Raw genomic sequence first — 24,316 nt, 5'->3', positions numbered from 1 at the left:
GCCAGGAGCTCCTTCTGAGATGAAGCTGTTTTTTTAAAGAATTATTTATTTATTTGAAAGGCAGAACTTTGTCCAGGTCTCATAGGTGGGTGCAGGAGATGAGGGATTTGGGCCAACTTCTACTGTTTTCCCAGTCCACAGCAGAGAGCTGGATGGGAAGTGCAGCAGCCAGGATCCCAACCGGCACCCATATAGGATGCTGACAAGGCAGGCAGTAGCTTTACCCACTATGCAACAGTGCTGCCCACTAACGGGAGCTCTTTTAATCTGAGTTTGCATAAAGAGGAGAATTACAGCATCATAAATACAGATAAGTAACAGTTTTTCTCTGCCCAGCACTTTATATTACCCAGTGCTCCACTGAGAATCTTACATTCCACACTGTGTAATTAAGAAGGCCAGTTACTTATCTTATTTTGGGTTCTGTGTTTAAACCCATGACACTTTTGACATGGGAGGATATTAGTTCTACAATTTCATAGAGACTGGTCTTTGGAAGCATCGATAGAAGTTATAACTGTGAGAGTGGTAAGAAAGAAGAGGGGAAGAAATAAGTGCCCCTTACCTCCCTCAGAGATGTCCACAAGTGCAGTAGACGATATGCCCTTATGGTTGACTTTCTGGGACAAACTGTGTTTGAGTGCTTCACATGTTCTGATAGAAAGGTGTTGCCACCAGGTTTTTAGTATATTTTGCTAGTTTTTAAAGATTTATTTATTTATTTGAAAATCAGAGTTACACAGAGAGAGAAGGAGAGGCAAGAGAGAGAGAGAGAGAGGTCTTCCATCAGGTTCATTTCCCCAATGGCTTCATCATTGTGAACTTTGCTCAGTTCCTGACCTATACCTTTCCTTTAACCTAGTACTTTGCCATGTAGTAGCCCATGAAAACTGCAGACTGCATAAATTAATGAATACTTGGAGGGTTGTGATTTCTTAGAGGAACATCATGAGATAGGAGGAATAAAACAAAACAAAAGTATCCTCCGTATATAGAAGGTACACTGTTTTTGCAAGCCACAGAGAAGAGGAAGAAGCAGGAAAGTAGTGAGACTGGAAAGTTTGCGGCAAAGGTAATAGGCACTGGTCAAGAATTTAACAAGCCCATTAGGAAAACATTAAGGTTTCCTTACTTCCATGTAGACTCTGCCCTCTTATGGTGAACAGGGTCCTCTAAACCCACTTGTTGCACAAATGAAAACCCAAGCATTGTCTTCTCCCACAGATGGAGTCTGCTATTGGTTTTGATTTACATTTCCCTAATGGCTAGTGATATTGGGCATGTTCATCTATGTCTTGACCATTGAGATTTCTTCTTCTGAGAAACATCTGTTTTGATCCTTGCCCATTTCTTAGCTGTACATTTTGCTTCTTATTTGGAGATTTTCCCAGTTCTATATATGTATGTTCTGGCTATCAATCTTTTGTCATAATCAGAGTTTTCAATGTTTCCTGCCATTCTGTCCATTGTATGTTCACTCTGTTGATTACTTTGTTGTGAAGATGTATCTTAATATGATATGCTCAAATTTCTATATTTTATTTTTGTTACTTGTGCTTTTGGAATCTTACCCAAAACTGTTATCTATGCTTATGTTTTATAGTTTCTCATATGTTTACTTAGTTTCTGGTTTTATATTTAGACTTTTAATTCACCTTGAGTTGCTTTTACATAGTGTATGAGGTTTTGGGTATATTTTCAGGCTTCTACATATGGATAATCACTTTCCTTTAAACCATATGCTAAAGGGGTTCTTCTTTCTCCTGTTTGTTTTCTTTCCTTTGTTAAATAGGAGTTGCCTGTAGAAAAGTCGGTTTATTTCAGCTGCCTATACTTTTACACTGAACTATGAGTCTGTTTTCCAACAGTGCTAACACTGTTTCTATATTTTTAAGATTTATTTATTTATTGGAAAGGCCAGATGCTTCTTCCAAGTCTCTCATGTGGGTGCCAGCACCGTAGAACACGGTCCATCTTCCACCAATTTCCCAGGTGCATTAGTAGGGAGCTGGATTGGAAGTGGAGCACCTGGTCTCCTAGCAGCAACATATGGGATGCATGCACAGCAGGTCAAGGCTTTAATCCACTACACCACAGCACCAAACACTTCCTTATTTACTTCTGCTGTGATCTTTCATTATACACTTTTTTCTACTGCCCTGCAACTTGACTCCTTCCTGTTTTTTTTCTGGGTCCTGGACGATGGTAGTAGGTGGCTTCTGGGATCTTTTTGTGTTAGTAGATACTTGGTAATCTAAAATCACAGTTTTTAGTTTCTATATTTCTCTGCTAATCACTAGGACCTTCTGGATGACAATAGAAAATGCTGGCAGAAATGAGGATATATTAATTTGCTAAGAAAATACCACAGAGAATATGATTTAAATCATGGAATTTTACTTCTCAGAGTTGTAGAGCTTGAAAATATCAGATCAAGGTGCTTAAATAGGCTCGATTTTTCCAGAAGCCTTTCTCCGATGTGACAGACACATCTACCATTTGATCTGCTTAAAAGCACTTTCTTCAGGTAGAGTCATGTTGCTGGTTAGCACTTCCGTGTTAGAGTTTTAGGGAGGCACATTTCAGTCCATAACAGCAAAAGGGGCCCTGTGGTCTACTTCAATGACAGCCATCTCTGCGGAGGACAGAAAGTTTGGAATCAGCGTTAGGATTTCTCACAGTATTACTGTCAGTGCTATCTCCATCAAATGTGCATTCATGTACACACAAATCTACCTGTACTCATAAACACATTCAACAGTGGAAATGCCTGATGCTTGTGTATGGGTAACATCAATATAATAATCCATAAGATGGCCTATTAGCAGACATTAAAAAGAGAATTAGAAAGAATGACAACAAAATCTGCAGTTACCTATATTTATGTCTATATGTATGATATTCAGTATTTATAGTTGCTAAAAGATGAATACTGATGTGTGGGAATAAAAGCTAAACCTTACCTTGCAATATTGCAGCCTAGTCTACATGAAAGATGTCTTCCTAAAACCATTCACTGGGCCCACTCTGTGGCATAGTAGATTAAGCATCCACCTGCAGCACCAGCATCCCACATGGGCACCAGTTTGAGTCCCTGCTCCTGCACTTCCAATCCAGCTCTTTACTAATGGCCTAGGAAAGCAGTGCAATATGCCCTGAGTTCTTGGGCCCCTGCACCCATGTGAGAGACCTGGAGGAAGCTGCTGACTCCTGGCTTCTGGCACCTGGCTTCAGATCGGCCCAGCTCCAGCCATTCTGGCCATTTAGGGGTGAACCAGTTGATAGAAGACCTCTCTATCTCTTCCTCTCTATATCTGTAACTCTGCCTCACAATAAAGAAATACATTTTTAAAAACCTTTCACATGTTAAATTTCTTAATTGTTTTAAAGATTTATTTATTTATGTACAAGTCGAGTTACAGACAGAGAGGATAGACAGAGAGAAAGAGAGAGGTCTTCCATCTGGTGTTCACTCCCTAATTGATTGCAACTGCCAGAGCTGTGCTGATCTGAAGCCAGGAGCCAGGAGCTAGTTCCCAGTCTCCCAGATGGGTACAGGGGCCCAAAGACTTGGGCCATCTTCTACTACTTTGCCAGGCCATAGCAGAGAGCAGGATCAGAAGTGGAGCAGCTGAGTATTGAACCGGCCCCCATATGGGATGCTGGCACTTCAGTCCAGGGTGTTAACCTGCTCCACCACAGCACCAGTCCAACATTTTAAATTTCTGATACTCTAAAGTAGTACAGGATTGCATTACATCTAGGAAAGATGCATTTAAAAATTATAAATCAAGTGCATTTTAGCAGAAGTTTTAACAAATACTTCTGATTTTCTCAGCATTATATATAAATAAATGACATAATGAGTCATTGTCAGATTTTTAGCTTTTGACAGCCACTTATAATATTTCACAGCTTTTTGAAATGTATTGCTAGTGTGTTTTTCTCAACACATGCACTGGATTTTACCAGTTTAGTGCACATGGAGTTGCCTCTTATAGGATTTGCATTTTAATGGGTTTTCATGGCACATGTAATCAACATCTGCAAAGCCTCTAAAACACATAAATAATAACATGAATCAGGCGTTTTTCTTAAATATTAATTTATTTATTTGAAAGAGTTGCACAAATAGAGGAGAGGTAGAGAGAGAGAGAGAGAGAGACAGAGACAGAGAGATCTTCCATCGGCTGGTTTACTCCCAGTTGGCCGCAATGACTGGTCTGTGTCAATCTGAAGCCAGGAGCTTCTTCAGGGTCTTTCACATGTGTGCAAGGCCCCAAGGACTTGGGCCACGTTCTAATGCTTTCCCAGGCCATAGCAGAGAGCTGGTTCAGAAGTGGAGCAGCCACGACTTGAACTGGCACCCACATGGCTTGCCAGCACTGCAGGCAACAACTTTATCTGCTATGCCACAGCGCCAGCCCCACATTGCATCTTTTTAAGATGATATGGATTTAAGTTCATGAGAAATTATTAGCATAGTGGGAACTGATAGATATGGATGAAGCAGGATGGACTTGTTAGGAATGGTGATGTTAATTTTCTTATAAAATAAATAAATAAGAAATTAAATATGGTCAGACATAAATGAAGACTAAATTTTATTAGTGGTAATCCAGAAAACACTGATCTCAGGTCTTTTTCTTCCAGTGTTAAGTTTATATTTTTAAATGCATATTAAGTGAACAAATTTCATGTAATTTATATATACAGATTGAAGAGCAAACTGATAACATCCTATCCTATCTTCCCTTGGTCTCATATTTCCAACTCCCTCCTTCTTGTTTTATTTTCTTTTAATTTTGACAGCTGCATGCTTTGATTTTATTTTAGAATCACAAGCTTTAACCCTCTACAAAATAAAGAATTCAGCAAGTAGTAGCAGAAATATCAATGAGTATATGTTGTGTACTCTATCAAAGAGTACAGAAAAGTGCTATGAACAATACTCAAATCTCAAAATGTCAATTTAACTCATATGCTGCTTTTTGTTGTCTATATATTAATTACCACCAGTCAGAGAAAACATATGGTATTTGTCTTTTGGGGACTGGCTTCTTTCATGAAGCATACTTGTTTCCAGTTCATCCATTTAGTTACAGAAGATGGGATTTCATTCTCAATTATGGTTGAATAGTATTTTACACTGTATATATAGCTCATATTTTTGTTCCAGTCACCAGTTGATGGACATCTGGGTTGATTCCATGTTAGCTATTGTGAATTGAGCTGTAATAAACATGAGGGTACAGATAACTCATGCCTGTGCATATTCTATTTCATTTCATGCAGATAAATTCCCAGTAGTCAGATGGCAGGATCACATGGTATGTTTGTTTTCAGATTTCTGAGGAACTTTGATACTGCCTTCCATAATGGTCGCACTAGCTTCATTCCCACCAACAGTGGGTTAGGGTACCTTTTTCTCTCCCTCTCCACCAGCCTTTATTGTTTGTTGACCTTTTCAAAAGAATTATTTATTTGAAAGATTGAGTTACAGAGATGGAGAGGCAGAGGCAGAGAGACAGAAGTATTTTATCTGCTTGTTTATGCTCCATATGGCCCAACAGGTAGTGCTGGTCCAATCGGAAGACAGAGTCAGGAGTATCTCCCTGGTCACCCATGCGGGTGCAGGGACCCAGGCACTTGGGCCATTCTCCACTGCCCTCCCAGTCCAGTGCAGAAAGCTGGACTGGAATAGCAGCAACCGGGACCAGAACTGGCACCCATATGGGATGCCGTCTCCACGGGTGGAGGATCAACCCAGTGTGCTATGGCACTGGCCCCCATCAGGGATATTTTTCTATAGTACTCTCTCTCAACTGTATCTTTTCTAGTTAAAGAATTAAGGTGATGCAGGATTAATAGAAGGAGTTTGAGAGGATTGTCTCTCTTTCAATTGTGTTGAATAGTTTGAGAAGCATTAGTTCTTTAAAAGTCCTGTAGAATTCAATAGTGAGGCTGTCTGATCCTGGACTTTTCCTTGTTGGGAGGGTCTTTATTACTCATCCAATCTCTGTCTTGGTTTTTGGTTTGTTTAGCTTTTCTATGTGTCTTCATGACTCAATTTTGGTATATTGTGTATGTCCAGGAATCTGTTGATTTTTCCTCTAGGATTTCCAATTTGTTAGCAGTCACAACAGATGCCCACAGCCTATATTGCAGTGCTAATCTGAGTTTTGGGTACTACACTTCCTAATCAGCTTCATGTTAATATCCCTGGGAAGCAATGTATAATAGCTCAAATTCTTTCATTCCTGTCGTCAAATTGGAGAACTGTAACCTCAATGGGGACATGAGAACCTGGTCTTGCACAGTGGTAGCCATATAGAAAGTGAACCAGCAGATGGGAGATCTCTCTGCTTCTCTTTCCTTCTCTCTTTGTCTCTGTGTGTCTCTGCCTTTTTTATCATATTAAAATATTTAATTACTTACTTGAAAGAGTTACAGAGAGAGGGAGAGACAGAAATCTTCCACCACCTAATTCATTTTTGAGATGACTTTAATAGCCAGAGTGTGGCCAGGTTGAAGCCAGGAGCTTTCCCTCCGATGTGCATGGCAGCAAGGAGCTTTTCCTGCAATGTGCGTGGCAGCATCCCAGGCACTTGGGCCATCTTTCCCTGCTTTTTCAGTCCATTGGTAAGGAGCTGGATCAGAAATGGAATAGCTGGTACTTGAACTGGTGCACATACAGGATGCCAATGTAACAGATAGCAGCTTTGTCCACTGCACCACAACCACCAGCTCCTCTATCTGCCTTTCCAATAAATAAATCTTTTGAAAAAGAACTGAAGGTAGTAAAAGTCATCATGACTGAGCAATGGCAAATTTATTGAAGTGATCTATTTTCTTAAAGATCCTTTTATGAATTTGAAAGGCAGCACTAGATAGAGAGAATGGGAGAGATTGATCTTCCTCCTGGTTTGTTCACTCCTCAAATGGCTGCAATGACTGCGGCTAGGCCAGACTGATATCAGGAGCCAGGGGCTTCTTCCAGGTCTCTCACAAGGGTGCAGGAGCCCCAATATTTGAGTCACCCTGTGCTGCTTTTCCAGACACATTAGCAGAGAACTGGATCCGTTTGGAGCATTAATGTCTATGATACTCTCCTTGCAGTTGAAGGATTTAGAATCCATTTTGATTATGGGTGGGCCAAGTACAATGTCTTCCAATTGTCCAAGGTTTGGATTAGATGGGTTCTGAGAAATTTTGTTAAAATAGTTATTAATCATAACTCTCAGTTTAAGCTTTTCTTACCAAATTTTCATGTTTGCTGATGTTTATATCTATGGGAAAATTGGGTCTCTGGATTGCAACCAATGAAAGCATCCAGACTAACAGTAATAAGGTCAACAGTCAGCAGAATGATGTCCAGCTGAACTGAAATAGCTTTTCTTATTTGGTAGAGGGGTTACCTCCTGCATTATGCTGACATACTGTCATAGACAGTAGATATTGGAGCCTGTCCCTTCTGCCAAATGGAGAATACCATATTTTGGTCCATCATATATATATTTATATATTATAATATATATTATATTATATATTATATTATATATTTCTATACATAATATAGAGTTGCATATAATTATTATAAATATATAATTGTATATAATTATTATATATGAATTTGTTATTTATATATAAATAATTATTTCTGATCCAGCTCCTTACCAATGGATTGAAAAAGCAGTGAAAGATGCTCCGAGTACCTGGGTTCCTGGGACACACATCAGAGGAAAAGCTCCTGGTTTCAACCTGGCCACACTCTGGCTATTGAAGTCATCTCAATAATATATATATATATATATATAATACATATAATAAATTATATAATATTATCTGTTTATAATTATATATTATATAATATATTGTATGATAAATTATAATATATTTTATATATGAATATATATACATAAATATATAAATAAATGTAAATATATATATAAAGAATTTATTTATGTAGTTGACAGGTTTACTTACAGAGAGTGAGAAGAAGAGACAGAGAGAAAGGTCTTCCATATGCTCATTTACTCCCCTAATGACTGCAATGTCTGCAGCTGGGCCAATCTGAGCTAGGAGCTTCCAGGTCTCCCATATTTTGGCAGGGACCAAAGCACTTGGAACAGCTTCTACTGCTTTCCCAGGCTATTGCAGAGAGCTGGATGGGAAAAGGAGAAATGGGGACTAGAACTGGTGCTCATATGGGGTGCCAGCATTGCAGGTAAAGGATTACACCACTGCACCACAGTGCTGGCCCCAGTCTATCCTTTATTAAGGAGATCTCAGTAATCATGTTCAGGTATTGCTGTCCTATATTCATGGCCAAAGTCCTAGCAGGCAACATGGTTTGGAGAATCATAAGCACAAGGTGTGTAGGAGACTTCATTTCTCATACAACACAGTTAATAACAAGGTTCCAAGAGGGGAAATTACTTGCATCATAGTCTTTGAGAACTAATGGACATCACAGGTGATCTAAAGAATTTAGAAGGTTTGTGAGCCCTTAGAGTGAAAAAGTCACTGGGAGCACAAGGACAGTCCCTAGAGTTTATTTTGATGGATTTTAGCCCTTTCATTGGAGTGAGGCCCAAAGAAGCTGGACTGATTAGTAAACCTCAGAAGTGTCTTTTCAAGGTGAAGGCAAACTTAAACTGAGGGGTTTTTGGAAAAACTTGGAGCAAAATGCATTTGCACACTTGGTTAAGACACATCATTTATCTATTGATTTTCATCAGATCTGTTAACATTAAATATAAGGTACAGGGGACATGGTGGATTTCATATAGAAATATGATTTTAGTAGCATATCATGAGGTGCTTTTTTCTTTTAATGGATTTAGCAGGTAAAATTGGGCTACCTAATGGGATATAGCTGGAATAATCACCTTTTTGTTAAATAAATCTGAGGTAATAAATGTTAGTATATGAATACATTGAGTTTTCTTTTATTGGGCCTTCTTGGCTATTTTAATCTGGGATCTGTGAATTCTCATTTTCTCTAGGCAAGTTGTAACTGAAAATCTTTATTTTATTCTTCATCATGTTGGACCAACTGTGCTGCTTCTGGGATTTTTTTAGTACACCTGACAATTGGAAATTTAGACAATAGTATAGTTAATATGAGATGTACCAAGTAAAGTACTTATTTTTATTCAGATAACATATTTTGGGAATTCTTCTAAAATTCCTATTGAGTATCCTTGTTAAATTTAGTTGCATCCCAGGTTAAGACTTATTGGAGACAGGCGCCATGGCTCAATAGGCTAATCCTCCACCTGCGGTGTAGGCACACCGAGTTCTAGTCCTGGTGGGAGCACCAGATTCTGTCCCAGTTGCTCCTCTTCCAGTCCAGCTCTCTGCTATGGCCCAGGAGTGCAGTGGAGGATGGCCCAAGTGCTTGGGCCCTGCACCTGCATGGGAGATCAGGAGGAAGCACCCTGCTCCTGCTTTTGGATCAGCGCAGTGTGCCGGCCGCAGCACACTGGCCGCAGCGGCCACTGGGGGGTAAACCAACAGAAAAAGGAAGACCTTCCTCTCTGTCTCTCTCTCTCACTGTCCACTCTGCCTGTCAAACTAAAAAATAATTTTTATAAAAAGAATTATTGGAGCCACTCTAGTGATTATACCCATGAAACTTTGTTAATTAATGCAAATAGAACCTGGGAAAATTGATGTATATCTTATGCTGTAGAGACTTAAGATTGAACATCTTTTTTATCTTTTTTAATTATATAATTTAAAAACAAATTTTTGATTTTTTTTGACTTTACTAAGCCACAGCTCTGGCCCCATTAATATGTCTTAACAATGTTTTTTCCTCTCAGACTTATCTCTATTGGTTCAGTTAACTGGATGCCTTTTCTTTACATTCAGATTCTCTCAGCTGTCAAAGCTTATTCATCTTAATTCTGTTGTTCCTATTTCCCTCCCTTTTATTCTGTCCCTAGGCTAATTGAGGTCATGATTCTCCATTCCTTCTGTGTGGTGTCACAGTAGCCTTGAAGTGTTCTTTTTCTCTTCTGATTTCGAAAGAAAGAAATTATGTATTCCCCCAGTTTAGATATTTTAATAATTCATTCTAAAACAAAGGTTAAATGTTCTTAATTTGACAAGAATTTTTGGGGCCAGCGGTGTGGCGTAGTGGGTAGAGCCACCACTTGCAGTGCTGGCATCTCATATGGATCCAGATCTCTGCTATAGCCTGGGAAAGCAGTAGAAGATGGCCCAAGTCCTTGGCCCCTGCACCCATGTGGGAGACCTGGAAGAAGCTCCTTGCTACTGGCTTTGGATCGGTGCAACTCTAGCCATTGCAGCCAACTGGGGAGTGAACCAGTGGATGGAAGACCCCTCTCTCTTCTCTGCCTCTCTCTGTGTAATTCTGACTTTAAAATAAATAAATAAATCTTTAAAAAAAGATTTTTTTCTAATTTTAGATTTGTTCTACTTCATTGCCACTTCATTGTATGTGTAAAGAGTGCATATCCAGTTTTTCTGTTTTGGATTTTTGGGATTTTGTATTAGCTCTGCTGTGTATTCATTTTTCTTGAGCATTGGTGATATCTTCTCCTTAGTTGTATTAAGAGAGAGAGCAATAGCCCTCATGTCTTTTTAGGTAAGTAAGGCATATTAAAAACAGAGCATTCAGTATACATTCATAGTATTTTGACTTGTTCAATTGATTTTCCTGAACTCCCTTGGATATTCTTGGTTTTTGCTGTACAACTTTCTATACTCATTAATTCTTTGATATTCCCAAATCCAGAAAATAAATGACTCAACAGCTGTGTTCCTGTATTTGCTGGGACTCAGGGTAAGAAGCAAAGTGGAGGTGTTCAGAAATCTAAAGTTACATGCTACATAGCAAAGCACATCATTTCCTATACAAAGTGAGTGGGAAATCCAGAATCTTTTGCACACATATTGGATCCTGAACTATTACTGGACTATTCAGTAAGATTTTAATGTATTTATTTTCTGTGTGTGTTTGTATTTCTAAATAAACTCTGCTGCGCTACTTAACATTAACATGTATTGCAGAATTCTTTCATCAGTTTTTACTTTTAAAAAGTTTCTCTTTCAGTTTTATGGGAGAGGGTAGAAGTTTTCTGCTATGTAACTGAAAATTCATTCATCATTAAAGTTAAAATATTTGTTGGAAATTGGTAGAATACTATTAATTCTCGTGTGATTTACATGAAACTAAATACATTCTCTATTTTGTTTTGCTTAAAATTTCTGCATGTGTGGACTTCTTTTTTCCTTATTGCCCCAAATCCCTTTGTGTATTGGGATGGCAAATGGGTTTTACACTGGACAAAACATGTTATTTTGGCTAAGAAGTACTTAGCCTTCCTGCTTCAAGTATTCAAATATTGCATTAGAAATCAGTATATTTGTTTACTGTACAAATGTCCTTCATACAATTTTGTAATCTTCTGGGATGGGAGAGGGAGCAGGAAATAGGAGGGTTATGGGTGGGTGGGGGAAGTTATGATTGTCAGTATAAATTATTGCCCTACACTTTTTATAGACACTCTTCAAAGCATATCCTCAAACTAATTCAATTAACTTAAAGGATTTATTAAATGATAGACTACATGAAATTTATCGATGTATTTTATCAAGCAATCATCCAATGTAAATGATTACCATATGTTTGCACTTCAGGGAATCATTCTATTGTGAATATTTTGGCATCAATATAATTTTGTTTAAAATTTCTTTATGAAAAAATATCTGGACTAGAATTCAGTTGAATGCATTGCATGGTTTTGTTACCTAATGACAAATTGCCTTCACTGAGGTTTATAATTATTTATTCTTTCAACACTAATGTTATGTGTTTACCAAATACAGTAATGTTAATATACATTTGGGGTTGGCACTGTGGCATAGCGGGTAAAGCTGCAGCCTGGCAGTGCTAGCATCCCAAATGGATGCCAGTTTGAGTCCCAGCTGCTCCATTTCTGAGCCACCTCTCTGCTAAGGCCTGGGAAAGCACTGGAAGATGGTCCAAGTCCATGAGCCCCAGAACTCGCATGGGGGACCCAGAAGATGCTCCTGGCTCCTGGCTTTGGGTCGGTGCAGCTCTAGTCATTGCAGCCAATTGGGGAGTGAACCAGCAGATGGAAGACCTCCCTCTCTCCTTTCTGCCTCTTCTTCTCTCTCTGTGTAACTCTGGCTTTCAAATAAATAAGTAAATAGATAAATAATTTTTAAAAAGATACATTTGTTTGCAAACAATATGTGACATCAATACAACTACTTAAATTTTCTCATACAAGTAGTTTAATTTGGAGGCCTGAATTATGGCTGATTGGTTCTGTAGTCTAATGATATCTTTGAACCCAACTATTTTCCCCTTCTTTATGAATTTCAGTGTTGTATATTACTAGAATTCTGAAAAAAATTCACAGAAACTTTAGGCATCATCTAAACATCATAATCTCCAAAGAGCAAAAATCATTGCAAACTATGATTTTCTAGAATTATTTCTTTGGATAATGCTACAATTTTATTGTAGCTTTAAATTGAGCACACACACACACACACACACACACATACCCATGTACCATACATACATTCACAAATGTACATACACAATCAGCAAGTCTCCAATGCACTTACCAAAGTGCATCAATGTGCTAGTTTAAGATTACTGCCAAAGAATAGTCCCTTTCTTTAAATACCAATTTACTCTATTGATTTATTTTTGACCAAAAAGGATGCAGTTTAGTTACTGTTTTGACAAAGAGGCAGGTATCATCACAAAGCACAAATGAGTGAATAAGTTACATTATCCAGGGAATTAGATAAGAAATGGCTCACTCATCAAATTAAAAGGAATTGAATCTAGTTTGAGTTACCATGTCAAGCAAAATATGAAGTTTTACAAAACTTGAATGTATATAATTTCAAATAAATTTTGAGTTGTATCTAAATGTGTACACTACAACATTAAGCATAAAGGCACAGATATTTAAATACCTTTATTTAGGAAAATGTGAATAGATAATAATAATAATTGCTAACATTTATTTTATACCAGGTGATGTTTCCTGAATTTTATGTTTCCAGAAAAATGGAGGTAGCTCCTGTTATTTTAACTTTAAAGAAAATGCAACTGAGGCATGAAGAGGTAAGTAACTGGTTTGCCCAAGGATATATAATCATGAAGTGGCAAAGCCTTAGACTTGGCATGATCTGAATGGCAGCCATTTTTTTTCACAAATTCAATGTTTGATCTATTTCATATATTCACTAAAAGGATTTACTATCAAATGATACTTTCTGATAAAACCTATGAAAACTGCAGATGAGTATTGCTCCAAAGCAAATACTTGAGGCTAGCATTACGTGTAGCAGGTAAAGCCATTGTCTTTAAATTTAGCAAAGATATGCCTTGTTAGATGAGTGTACTTTGTGTAATTCTTCTTGTCAGTGTATACACTTTAGAAATTGATTACAGGGGCCAGTGCTGTGGCACAGCATGTTAAAACCCCAACCTAGGGTGCCAGCATCCCATATGGGTGCTGGTTTGAGTTCCAGTTGCTCCACTTCTGATCTGGCTCCTTGCTAATGCACCTGGGAAAGCATCAGAGGATGGCTCAAGTCCTTGGGCCCCTGCACCTGTGTGGGAGACCTGAGAAAAGCTCCTGGCTCCGGGCTTCAGATCAGCTCAGCTCCGGCTTTTGCAGCCAATTGGGAAGTGAACCAGCAGATTGAAGACTTTTCTCTCTGTCTCTACCTCTCTATATAACTCTGTCTTTCAAATAAATAAAAATAAATCTAGAAAAAAAGAAATTGATTACATCAGGCAACACATATGAACTTTTTTATAGAAAGATTGACCTTTAGAAAAATTTTAGACCTACAGAAAAAAAAGTGGCACAAATGTGAACTTTTGAATAAAAATCTATTTTTCATGAATGTATGGTATTATAAAACACAGCAATACATCACGGAAAACCAAAAATAAATTGGACTATCTCATTCTGTGATTTGAAATCTAGGGACAAATGTCCTTTATTTTTCTTACAGAGAATGTAAATAGTGTTGTGATATCAAACTCATTCTAAGTTTAGGTACCCCATGGAAAGTTTGATCTAATGAAAACAAATCTGTTGGATCATTTACCTCATACATTCCACTACCATGAAAATAATATATCTGTCATAATACATCAAGAAGAAAACACATTTATGCCTAAAAATACAAATTCAACTATTACAAGCTGTTCAGCAAAATTTAAATTGTATGTTTTTAATATTCTAAAGTGGAACATTTTTCTTTGCTTCTCAATAAAAATGTGATACACTTTAACATCTTCAGAATAAGAACTGAGAGTGTACAAGGCAAAATTTATTTATTTATTTATTTATTTATTTTTTGCCAGGCAGAGTTAGACAGTGAGAGAGACAGAGAGAAAGGTCTTCCTTCCATTGGTTCACCCACCAAATGGCCACCATGGCCTCCCGATCTCCCATGTGGGTGCAGGGCCCAAGCACTTGGGCCATCCTCCATTGCTCTCCTGGGCCACAGCAGAGAGATGGACTGGAAGAGGAGCAACCGGGACTAGAACCTGGGGTGCCAGCACTGCAGGCGGAGGATTAGCCTTGTGAGCCACGTACCCGGTGAAACATAGTTTAAGGAGAGAATTTATAACGTTCATTTTTAAAGTAACAAAAACATTTTTCACTTCTTGGTTTGCATTTTAAATTTGTACATATATATATGTATATATATATATTAGCCATCCTTACTGGTTATTGCAAATTACCACATCCCAAAATTAATTGCTTCTCAACATTTACAATTTGTTTCTTCACTTTAAAGAAAAATATTTGTGTCTCTTGAGTAAACAAGTAAATATAATGATTTGGCATCATTTTATAAAACTCAAATCTGTAAGAACTCAAAAACCACTGCAGAAATATTCTATAAGAATGTACTCATGCATATTGTTCTTACAATAGATTCACCCATGTCATAGGAGAGCAACTCCTTGCTCAACATTCAAAATGTTCACAGTCTTCTAAATATTCCTTTTAACATAGTGACCACAGTTGGACACAAGAGAGTCTTTAAAATTAAAAGAAACAATTTGGGTATGCTGACTTTCCTAGTCTTCTTGTTTTCCTGGGACAGAGTATCTTTTTTGAATGTAGGCTGACAAGGATACAACCCCCTCCACAAAGTAAAATGCCTAAACATTAGAGCACTGCTCCTGACCCCTGCTCACTTGTTCCTCTATGTGGGATTTATGAATGACTTGCATGAATGGAGAGATGAAAGAGGCAATGAGCTACCACCCCCCTGCTGCACAAGGGCCCAGTGTGCCTCCAGCACCCTCCTACCAAACCCTTCCCCCTGTCTGCCCATGCAGACCACATAGATGCTGCATCAGCGAGCAAATTAGCACCACGCACTTGGTTTTCCTGCTGAGACTCAGCCTTCATTGCTTCCCCAACTGCAGCACATGCTGCAAGCCTCAGCCAGCAGGGCTGGTGGGAGAGGTGGACAGTTGCACTCACAAGGTCTCTCTCTTCTTCTCCTGCCCCTCCTGACTCTCGGGCCACCACCTGCATTCTAGCCACAAGGTACAAAATGGGACGGCCAAGAACCTAACACCACCCACATCACCCACACACACCGCAACTACTAGCTGCCCACCAATGACCACTGCCTTCATAGCCAGCCTATCATGGGGTGGGTCTTGCAGCTCTAGTCCTGCCCCAGGGCAGCAATGATTGGCCTGATGCCCCCTGCTGGGCTGAGCCTGAGCTGCCCAGCATCAGATTCTGGAAGCAAGAGAGCTGCTGATGGCTGTGGCCCTGGCTCAGAGCACACTCAGGGAGAACCCATGACCGGCAAGGGCGCTGGGGCTCTGGACTTTCCTAGGGTGGAGGCTGGCTCAGCCCTTCTTCCCCCAGCCCTGCCCGCAGGTGGAGCAGGGTTCCCACGGGGGCATCATCCCTCAAGGGAGAATGGGTGAACCCCAAATGCTGCAACTGCGAGTTCTGGGTGCTGGCCTACACCCGTCCGGGAGGGAGTAGAAGACAGTGACTTTGTGGGGAAGTGACACTTGAGCTGGGCCTGTATTTTGGGTTAGCTCTGGACACACATTCCTGTCTGCGGGTCTGTTGCAGGCTTCCTGGAGGCTCTGGGAGCCGAATTCCTGGTGGGGAGGGCAGGAGGGCGGGAAGTCGAGGCGCTGAGCTCCCGCTGGGTGCACCAGGCACTTTGGAGCTGTTCAGAGTAAGGAGTTGAGGTCACCTCCTGAACCACTGCTGGTCCCAAACTCCTGGTTTGGGATTTGCCAGAACCCTGAAGTAGGGGTGTGGTGGGGGTGGTAGTGGTTGGCTTCAATGCACTGCATTTGTGAATTCTTCAAACACAGCTTCTCCCTACTCCTGCAGGCTTTCAGGTGATTGATGAGAACAGAGTCCCTCTGCTGCAAAGTGACTGAAGTTTGGAAACTACGTCCAGAACTTCACAGTGTGTATTCAGCTGGTCATCCTTCAGGTCTGCAGGTGGACAGCAAGAGCAACAGTAAGATATTAATTACTGTAGATACTCTCCTTTCTTTCCGGTAGACCCACCAAAAGAGAATGGGAGATGAGTACTTGAACATTGGAACCAGTCAGTTTGCTAGGGTGAGCTGCCAGTACTGGGAGCTCAGGAGTGGACATGGAGAGCAAAACATGCACTGTTACTAAAGAGGACAGTTAGGTATTTTACTGTGAAAAGGGAAATCATTTAGAAGTGAGCAAGACACCTTAAGAAAAGGTCTGTATAGTTATTTTTGTTTATTTGAAAGGCAGAGAGAGCCCTTCCATTTACTGCTCATTCCTCAAATGTCTGCACCAACCAGAGCTGGTTCAGGCTGAAGCGAGGAACTCAGTGTGGGTCTCCCACACAGGTGGCAGGGACTCAAGTACTTGAGCCATCAGCTGCTGCCTCCCAGGGTTCTGTTAGCAGGAAGCCAGAAGCAGAAGCAGGGCTAGGGCTTGAGCCCTGGGCATTCTGACTGGGATGTGGAAGGCTTTACCACTATGCCAAACACATGCTCCAGTAAGCTGTTTCAACACGTTTGCAAAATGTAAGAATGTGGTTTTAAATATATGCTCTTTATCTTAAAAATTTGCATAATCTTATATTCAGTTTCATGTGATTCAATACTTATTATTAAATACATGTAATGTTTAGACACATGCTTTACTCACCAATACAAACCTCAGTAATTTTTTCACTTAGAACCTTGAATATTAGCATTCATTCAGACTAAAGTTCACTCATAGGCTGGGAATTCTGACAGAGACAGTAGGGAAAAAAATCTAGATGTGTATCTGATACCTAATAAGATTCTGAACCTGACTGACAGAATCTGAGTAACTGTTCAGAGAGTGACTTCATACCTCTCCCCTCTGTAATGAGAAGACTGTGTCCTTTGGCCACTTTCACATGATGTTATGTAAATCTTACCTGAAAAGCCTTTTATAAATTCTGAAGTACCATACAGAAGCATATTATGCATTTCCATATGAGTGAAAAAAAGCAATGTCAAAGGCATAGCTTTTCCAGAGAGAAGTTAGGAGGATTAGCTCAGTTCGTAAGTGTGTAAGTACCATTAAATATCTACATATTTGAAATAGATTTATAGAGTGTGGAGTTCAAGATAGATATTTAATAAATGCACTCTGGATAATAAGCAAATATCAGAAATAATGCCACACCAATCAGTGTTTAAACTCTTCAGACAGCTCCATGCCAGGGAAGTGCAGTGATCCCTGTAAATTAACAAATATCAATCTGTGTATACCCATGGAAGCCACTGGTTTATATGCAGCCTATACTAGATGTTTTTGTGTTTAGTAAAATAACTTGATTTTTTAATGAATGCTTTCAGACTGATACCTGATGCTGAATGGCAGACAATTTTTTCTGAAAAGTATGTGGTTGAGAAATATAAATATAAATCAGTTTATAATTTTTGTGTCTGAATATTTTTATGCATTGAGACAATACCTGCAATAATCAGAAGACTTTTCCTCAAAAAGTTGCTATATTGATGCATTTTCATTTATTTATGTAATGTATGCTTAGGTAAAAGGAAGAGAGAGAGAGAGAGAGGGAGAGAGAGAGATCTCTATCTTTCATCTGCTGGCTCACTTCCAGATGGCCACAATAGCTGGGGCTAGCCAGGCTGAAGCCAGGACCCTGGAACTCTGTCCCAGTCCCCCATGTGGGTGCAGGAACCCAAACTCTTGGGCAATCTTTGCTCCTTTTCCAAGCAAAGAGCTGGATGAGAAGTGAAGGAGGTGAGTCTCAAAGCAGTGCCATAAGGCATGCTGCTGTTGCAGTTGGCAACTTACTCCTTTGTGCCACAATGCTGGCCCTGGATTGATGACATATTGAAGTGCTGCCACTGGCTTTTGGCTAAATAGGATGACTTAACATGTGTTCCACTCTGTGGAAGAGGAACAAATAAGGCAGTTGGTTGTAAAAGTTGCCCATGGAAACCACAGCCTGAGAAAGATGAATCAACTCACCTTGCATTTTCCACCTTGCATCTACACCACACTTTGTGGATGAACATCTGATTGTACGCCATTGTGATGGAGGTTCTCAGGGTGCTGGAACTTTTTGTAATTTTTTAAAAATATAGATTAAGAAGAAGGCAAATAAACAAAAAATTACAAACTGCTGCCAATACCAAGAAGAGATTATTGAGAGTAAAAGGTCACCTGTTGGAGCCAGCACTGTGGCACATCAGGTTAAAGCCCTGGCCTGAAATACAGGCATCCCATATGAGAGCTGGTAGAGTTCCAGCTGCTCCACTTCCAGTCCAGCCTCCTGCTAATGCACCTGGGAAAGCAGTAGAGGATGGCCCAAGTCCTTGGGCCCTTTTGCTCATGTGGGAGACCCAGAAAAAGCTCCTTGCTCCTGGCTTCAGATCAGCTCAGCTCTGTCCATTGTAGCCATTTGGGCAGTGAACCAGCAGACAGAAGATTCTCTCTCTCTTTCTCTCTCTCTCTCTCTCTCTACATCTCTATATAACATTTTCAAATAAATAAAATATTTTTTCTGATAAAAAGGTATCCTGCCATACTTCTTTCATCCCTGTTAATTCCTAGGAATTAAAAATTGTCGGGGCCAGCACTGTGGCAAAAATGGGTTATACCAACAGCTGCAGCACTAGCATCCTCTATGGGCACCAATTGCATGTTCTACTTCTGATCCAGCTCCCTGCTAACATACCTAGGAAAGCAGAAGAATATGGTACAAATCCTTGGGTCCTGCACCCAAGCGAGGGACCTGGATGAAATTTCCCTGACTCCTGGCTTTTTTTTTTAAAGATTTGTTTATTTATTTGAAAGAGTTACACACACACACACACACACACACACAGAGAGAGAGAGAGAGAGGGAGGTCTTCCATCTGATGGTTTACTCCCCAACTGGTTGCAATGGCTGGAGCTGTGCTGATCTGAAGCCAGGAACCAGGAGCTTCTTCCAGGTCTCCCACTTAGGTGCAGGGGCCCAAGGACTTCGGCCATCTCCTACTGCTTTCCCAGACCATAAGCTGTAAGCTTGATCAGAAGTGGAGCAGCCCCGTCTTTCACCAGCACCCTTATGGGAGCCAGTGCTTCAAGCTAAGGTTGTAAATCTGCTGTGCCATAGCATTGGCCCCTACTCCTGGCTTTGCCCTGGCCCAGCCCCAGGTTTTCAGTAATTTGGGGAGTGAAGCCACAGATGGAAGACCTTTCTCAAGTAAATAAAACAATTCTTAAAAATATATAAATATATTTATGTAATAATCATGTTCATGGTTTAGAAATTTAGGGATCAAAATATATGCTTTTAAAAACCCACTCAGTATCATTCTGTATATTGCTCTTTGCTTTGCTTTTTTCACTCATGAAGATGGTTTAGGTCCTGAATTTATCAGTGCTGTAAACTTCTTTCTTGTATACCTTTGAAAGCTTAAATGGTTTTTGTTTTTATTTTTTAAAGGAAGATTGATGCATATATTTGAAAATGTAGCAGAGTGGAAGAGACAGATTATCTATCTGCTGGTTTACTCCTCAGGTGGCTGCAGTGGCCTGGGCTGGGCCAGACTGAAGACAGGAACTTCATCTGGGTGTCCCATGTGGGTGGCAGGGCCCCAGTTATCTTCTGTTGCTTTTCTGGGACCATTAGCAGGAAGCCGGATTGGAAGGGGAGCTGCTGAGACTCAGATAGCACCCATATGGGTTACCGGCATTGCAGGCAGTGTCTTACCTCATGCTACAGCACTGGCACCAAGTGGTCACATTTTACCTAGGGAAAAGAAAAATTAAAACCTAGGAAATTAAATGCCATGGGCAAAGGATGTGGTGAGTGGAAAAACTGAAAACTTTTAGTACCTAGTTGTTGGTCATATGAAAGAAGTGGGACACTTACCTATATTATTTCCTTTAGTCCAGTTTGAGTGTCTTTAATTTTTTTTTACTTAATTAGGAGGCAGAGGGAGAGAGAATGAAAATGCACTCTGATTCTCTGCTTTACTCCCCCAAATGCCTGCAACAGCCAGAACTGGGTCAGGCTGAAGCCAGGAGTGTGAACTCAATTTTTTTGATTATTTGACAGGTAGAGATAAAGACAGTGAGAGAAACAGAAAGAAAGGTCTTCCATCTGCTGGTTCATTCCCCAAATGGCCACTACAGCTGGCACTATGCCAATTCAAAGCCCGTAGCCAGGTGCTTCTTCCTGGTTTTCCATGAAGGTGCAGGAGCCTAAGCACTTGGGCCATCCTCCACTGCCCTCCCATGCCACAGCAGAGAGCTGGACTGGAAGAAGAATAACCAGGACTAGAACACGGCACACAAATGGAATGCTGGTGCTGCAGGCAGAGGATTTACCAAGTGAGCCATGGCGCCAGCCCATGAACTCATTCTTAATCTCCCATGTGTGGGCAGAAACCTGAATACTTGAGCCATCAGTGCTGCCTTATAGGATCAGTATTTGCATGAAGCTGGAGTTAGGAACCAGAGCTAGGCACTGAAGCCCAGTACTCTGATGTAAGACTTGGACATCTTTTTTTTCCCAAAGATTGATTTATTTATTTGAAAGGCAGAGTTGCATAGAGAGAGAGAAGTCTTCCATCTGCTGGTTCACTTTCCAGTTGGCTGCAACGGCTGGAGCTGGGCTCATCTGAAGCCAAGAGCCAGGAGCTTCAAGGTCTCCCATGCATGTGCATGGGCCCAAGCACTTGGGCCATTTTCTACTGCTTTCCCAGGCCATAGCAAGGAGCTGGATCAGAAGTGGAGCAGCAAGGACTCCAACCAGTGCCCATATGGGATGCCCATAATGTTTTCTTTAATTGGAGAAATGTTCCTTTGATAGAATGAGCGTATGACCCCACAATATTCTCTACTTACTCATAATAGGGTCTGAGATGTAAAAGTCATGATTAATTTCTTAGAAGAAAATTTACATACCCAGAAGCAAAGAGAGAAAATTTTGTTGTTCTCATGAATGAAGCAGAGTTTAAAAACTAATACTTAACTTGTATTTTAGAGGAGTTAATGACTTAACCATCTCTTCTATTAGAAATACTACATTGTGGCCAGTGCTGTGGCACAGCGGGTTAAAGCACTGGCCTGAAGTGTCAGCATCCCATATGGGCTCCGGCTCTAGTCCCGGCTGCTCCTCTTCTGATCCAGCTCTCTGCTATGGCCTGGGAAAGCAATAGATGGCCCAAGTCTTTGGGCTGTTCTGAGGCTCTTAGCATAGTGAACATATCTTAGATTCTCATTAGTGAAATCTTTAGAAATTTCATAAAGCATCAACTTTCTTTAATGATCTGAAACAGAGATGAGATCCATAAGGGCAGAACTGCTCAGCAGCCACACTGCAGGAATATGTATCTTTCTTACGATATCTTCATCTGCTTCTTGCAGTTGCAGCCAGTCTATGAGCTCTTGGTCTGTTTTCTGCCCTTGGGAGGACCTAGGGTGCTCTATATTATCTGTAAGGATTCAAAATTTGTTGTATATTAGTGTCTAATCATAAAATTTCCAAACTGACAAGCTGGATATAATAAACTATGCTAGACTGCCAAAAAAAATACAAACATGGTGTACTGTCTATAAAGTACAGCGGTAAATCTGTATTATAGAGATACACATCTCTACACAATTCTCTCTTTCACTTTGAAAGTCTACATTCAGCTCTCGATGTTATGATTACTTAGGAAGAGATTTCTTATACTTACTTTCATAATCAGTGAACTCGGAATTATTAGTGTAGTATTGAGGATTGTACTGACTAAAACACTATGTTTATTCCATGTTAAATAACATCATTGTATCTTTGGATTCCATTTGTTCTGCTACTGATGTATTCACAGGAGGGGGAGGTGGGAGGAAAACCCAAGATCCATTGGGGTGGAGGAGGAATGTCAGAGGCTGTGGTTCTATTGTACTGCAGCTTGGGTTCTGGAAGAACACATTAATGGACCCAGATGGTTTGAAGCTAACCGAGGGCCTATGTTCTGTACAATTGTCTGTGGTACTGCATTTTCATTTATGTAAAATTTATTTTCTTCAAGCAATATATTAATTTGGATGAAAATGAAGATGTTAAGGAATTTTCAGAATGGGTCTGTTTAACCCTCATTGGCTTTGTTTTTAGGCACTTAACTCAGAAAAGAAAAGATAGAAAAATACATTTTGGGTTCTCTTCATCTGTACCACAGCACTCTTTGGTTAAGATTTGTCATTTTGTCATATTTGATTCTCTAGACTCCCTGAAAAATCCCCTACTTCATTAGATGGAGTCCGTGTCTCACCATGGTAGTGAAAAGTTTAAAATGTTCCAGCTTTGCATTTAGCTAGGCCGTGGACACATGCCATGGCACTTGCCAGCCAATTGTGTCAGGGGCATCATCTGAATCAGAATTACTTGCATGAAAACAAGGAGTTGCAGATTCTTCCAGTGAAAGTGGAGAGGAGCAGGAGCTGCAGCACATTGCCAGGGGTGAGTGTGCCATGGGATGCCATGTGGTGGCTGGTGTCTGGGGTGCTGGTTCTGCAGAAGATAGGGCTTATGGGGGCTGGTGCTGTGGTGTAGCAGGTAAGGCTGCCTCCTGCAGTGCCAGCATCCCATATGGTCACTGGTTCAAGTCCCAGCTGCTCCTCTTATGATCCAGCTGTGCTATGGCCTGAGAAAGCAATATAAGATGGCCCACGTCTTTGCACCCCTGAACCCACATGGGAGACCTGGAAGAAACTCCTAGCTCCTGGCTTTGGATCAGCTCAGCTCTGGCCATTGCATCCAATTGGGGAGTAAACCAGCAGATGGAAGATTCTCTCTCTCTCTCTCTCTCTCTCTCTCTGTGCCTCTCCTCTCTCTGTGTAACTCTGACTTTCAAATAAATAAATCTTTTTTTAAAGAGCTTATGCTTATGGATAGTGGTCATGGAAAATGTATGGGACATTTGGCAGCAAGATTTTGGATGAATTTTCCAACCCCTGAACCTCCTAGAGATTAGAATAGACTTCTAATGCATAACTTCCTCTTATGCTTAATTAGGTTTTTGTTTTGAATTGTTTTTGATGAAACAGCAAGGAATTCTGAGTTATAGACTTCCTATTTCAGAGACAGGAGAACACTGATGACTGCATTATAATTAAATAATGCCTATCACCGTTCCTTAAGCAACAAATGATCACAGATTCCCTCTTTGCTGCTAAGTAATGAGTATGGTGATTCTTCCCTCCGTAACCACCTTCCCACCTACACTCCCTCCCCTCTTCCTCCTTCCTCTCCTATTGACATGGAGTGCCATACATAGCTAGGGTGAACATTTATCCCGCTTGGCCCTAGGTGTTCATACACTTCAACTGTGTGTAATTATTCATATGCCCTTTTTATGACCAAGCTTATGTCAGAACGACAAATTATATATTCACCTAATACTGAGAATCATCAAATTGATTTCTATTTTCTTCTCTCTTAGGCAGTTCTTGAGGGGCAGAAATATTTATTTTGTATATCATGTATTTATTCAACTAAAAGACTGACTGTCAAGATGCTGAGTTTTAGTGTCAAAGCAAATATGTTTCTAGACCCCATGAAGTTTACAGTCTGGCAAGAAAGAGCCATCTACCCCAAGAATATTGTTTAACATAGTAAATGCTGGTGTGAAGTCAGTGGATAAAAATTGAAGCATTCTTAATCTAGCACCAACTCTAATCCCATGATCTCTAATTGAGAGAAGTAATCAGAAACACAGAACTCCATGTTAGCCAGTTATCTCTTTGAAT

This window comes from Oryctolagus cuniculus, chromosome 18 (assembly GCF_051225735.1).
Source record: "Oryctolagus cuniculus isolate XC-2025 breed Fujian yellow rabbit chromosome 18, ASM5122573v1, whole genome shotgun sequence".
NCBI lineage: Eukaryota > Metazoa > Chordata > Mammalia > Lagomorpha > Leporidae > Oryctolagus > Oryctolagus cuniculus.
Note: the sequence above shows the minus strand (reverse complement) of the source record.